This window comes from Vulpes vulpes, chromosome 8, assembly GCF_048418805.1.
Source record: "Vulpes vulpes isolate BD-2025 chromosome 8, VulVul3, whole genome shotgun sequence".
Taxonomy (NCBI): domain Eukaryota; kingdom Metazoa; phylum Chordata; class Mammalia; order Carnivora; family Canidae; genus Vulpes; species Vulpes vulpes.
The window spans coordinates 73,881,885-73,885,460 of NC_132787.1; the positions used below are offsets into that span (position 1 = coordinate 73,881,885).

Consider the following 3,576-nt stretch of genomic DNA (forward strand, 5'->3'; position numbering starts at 1 on the left):
CACAAGTGTGTTCATTTAGCTGCCTAAAAATCTACTTCTGTGAAAGGTAAGGTGTATTTATTCCTAATCTCAAGCTTATCCTTGAAGGAGTCTATAATTGATGATGGCACTGAAGGTTGCAGTTTGCTTTTTTATTCAGCCATTTTTACCCACAAAATATGCATCATGGCTTATTGGATGATGGCCTCTCCTGTGGCAGATCACAGGCTCTCTGTAAGAAATAGGCATGTTCAGGTGTGTGGAGTATTGGCATAGTCTCAACCATCTCCACACTCTTGATCCTCCCCTAGAAATCCTGTGTCTTTGTACTATAAAGATTTTATATAAATGGGGAAAATTGAAACTATTTTCTGCTCAGATCATTCCAGGTTTGCATTTAAAACAGATTTCTAAATTCAATAAAATAAATCGGCTGTGCTCAGTTAACTCACTACTTTGTAACATACTCCACTGCATAAATAAGATTAATCCTAGATAATACATTTTAAAATGCATGAGAGAGGGGCACTTGGGTGGCTCAGGCTCAGTTTGTTAAGCATCTGACTCTTGATTTCAGCCCAGGTCATGATCTCAGGGTGGTGAGATGGAGCCATGTGTCCGGCTCAGTGCTCAGGGCTCAGCACAGAATCTGCTTGAGATTCTCTCTCCCTTTCCCTCTGTCCTTGCTCCCGCCCCCCCCCACCGCCCCCCTCATACATGTACACACTCTCTCTTTCTCAAATAAATAAATAAATAAATAAATAAATAAATAAATAAAATCTTTAATTTAAAAAATGCCTAAGAAGAAACAATTGAAGTCTAAATAATGCAGGGCTTTGCCATGGTTTATGTTTGAAGCCCTGAGATCCTAGGAACTAGATGCAATAGTGTTACAGAATTCAAATATAATTATTAATTGAATTGGAAAAACGACTACTTAGAGAAAATGTCGTTGCTAAAAAAAAAAATAACATCCAATCCAGTGGTTCTCTCTTACCAAGCAGATATATTGAGAGTGTGGCTGACCCTTGAATAACATGGGTTTGACTGTGCAGGCCCACCATGCATGAGGATTTTCTCCAGGAAATACATTTACTCTTTCTTATGATTTCTATAAGAACATTTTCTTCTCGCTTTTTCTCGGGACGGTAGAGGCCGTGTAGCGTCACCATTACTCTGAGGAGAGAACAGTCGGTAGCGGAGTGCAAAAATGCAGAGCAATAAAACCTTTAACTTGGAGAAGCAAAACCATACTCCAAGGAAGCATCATCAGCATCACCACCAGCAGCACCACCAGCAGCACCAGCAGCAGCCACCACCACCACCAATACCTGCAAATGGGCAACAAGCCAGCAGCCAAAATGAAGGCTTGACTATTGACCTGAAGAATTTTAGGAAACCAGGAGAGAAGACCTTCACCCAACATAGGTGGCTCTTTGTGGGCAATTTTCCTCCTGATATCACTGAAGAGGAGATGAGGAAACTATTTGAGAAATATGGGAAAGCAGGCGAAGTCTTCATTCATAAGGATAAGGGCTTTGGCTTTATCTGCTTGGAAACACGAACCTTAGAGGAGATTGCCAAAGTAGAATTGGACAACATGCCACTTCGTGGAAAGCAGCTGCATGTGCACTTTGCCTGCCATAGTGCATCCCTTACAGTCCGAAACCTTCCTTAGTATGTTTCCAATGAACTGCTGGAGGAAGCCTTTTCTGTGTTTGGCCAGGTGGAGAGGGCTGTAGACATTGTGGATGATCGAGGAAGGCCCTCAGGAAAAGGCATTGTTGAATTCTCAGGGAAGCCAGCTGCTCAGAAAGCTCTGGACAGATGCAGTGAAGGCTCCTCCTTCCTGCTAACCACATTTCCTCGGCCTGTGACTGTGGAGCCCATGGACCAGTTGGATGATGAAGAGGGACTTCCAGAGAAACTGGTTATAAAGAATCAGCAATTTCACAAGGAGCGAGAGCAGCCACTCAGATTTGCACAGCCTGGCTCCTTGGAGTATGAGGATGCCATGCGCTGGAAGGCACTGATTGGGATGGAGAAGCGGCAGCAGGACCAAGTGGACGGCAACATCAAGGAAGCTCGTGAGAAGCTGGAGATGGAGATGGAAGCTGCTCGCCACAAGCACCAGGTCATGCTAATGAGACAGGATTTGATGAGGCGTCAAGAAGAACTTAGGAGGATGGAAGAGCTGCACAACCAAGAAGTGCAAAAATGAAAGCAACTGGAGCTTTAGGCAAGAGGAGGAGCGCAGGTGCCGAGAGGAAGAGATGCGGCGGCAACAGGAAGAAATGATGCGCGACAGCAGGAAGGATTCAAGGGAACAAGGGAACATTCCCTGATGCGAGAGAATAGGAGATACGAATGGGCCAGATGGCTATGGGAGGTGCTATGGGCACAAACAATAGAGGTGCCATGCCCCCTGCTCCAGTGCCAGCTGGTACCCCCAGCTCCTCCAGGACCTGCCACTATGATGCCAGATGGAACCTTGGGATTGACCCCACCAAGAACTGAACGCTTTGGCCAGGCTGCTACAATGGAAGGAATTGGGGCAATTGGTGGAACCCATCCTGCATTCAACCGTTCAGCTCCTGGAGCTGAATTTACTCCAAACAAACGTTGCCAATACTAATAAAAATTTCAATGTCTAGTTTCTCAAAAACCCTTAAAAGCAGGACCCTTTTTGGACTAGTCAGAATTCTTCCCTGGAAAAGTGTTGGGACTCCTCCCAATAGTTAGGTCTTCCTTGCCTGTACTACTCTGAGGGAGTTTACTGGAGGCTGAACGGCAAGGGAGGGGCGATATTTAACAAATCAGTTCTGTGTGGTATATCGTTTAACTAATTGATTCTGTGTGGTGCATTCCTGAAGTCTCATGTGATTGTTGAGGGTCTTCGGGGGGGGGGGGGGGCGTGTGGAACCATGGCAAAATGGATCCAGTTAGAGCCCCCATTAATTTTGATCATTCCATTCTTGTCCATCCTGTTCTTTTTGCTTTCTCATTCTTACATCCTCCAACCCCATAGACACTGCCACATACACCACAAAAACAAACATCCCTCAATGACCTTAGCCCCATTCCATTCACTCACAGGTAGGAATTCAGGCAAATGTCCACAGAGGTCGCAGACAACATACATATGATTCTGTTGTATCCCATATATGACCCCTTCGTGTCCTAAGGAAGACCTTTCTCTTAGAGATTTTCATTTTACTGTATCTTTTAAAAGTCTTGTGTTGGGTAGCCCTATTGGCTCAGTGGTTTGGCGCCGCCTTCGCCCCAGGGCCTGATCCTGGAGACCCAGGATCGAGTCCCACGTTGGGCTCCCTGCATGGAGCCTGCTTCTCCCTCTGCCTGTGTCTCTCTGCCTCTCTCTCTCTCTGTCTCTCATGAATAAATAAGTAAAATATTTTTAAAAAGAAAAAAAAACCATAAAAAATCTTGTGTTAAGTTGCCTCTATCTTTTTTCTGGGTAAGGACAACCCAGGAATGGCCCTTTTATGTCTATGATGCTGTTCACAGCTTTTGATAGGCCTAGTACAATCTTGGGAACAGGGTTGCTGTATGCTGAAGGTCAGACAGTAGCTCTTAGCC

The 3,576-nt window shown here is 45.2% G+C and overlaps 1 pseudogene; it reads left to right on the forward strand.

Moving 5' to 3' along the window:
• Positions 1-1,120: 1,120 nt before the first annotated feature.
• LOC112916805 (non-POU domain-containing octamer-binding protein pseudogene) lies at positions 1,121-2,614 on the forward strand (annotated as a pseudogene).
• The last annotated feature ends 962 nt before the right edge of the window (positions 2,615-3,576 follow it).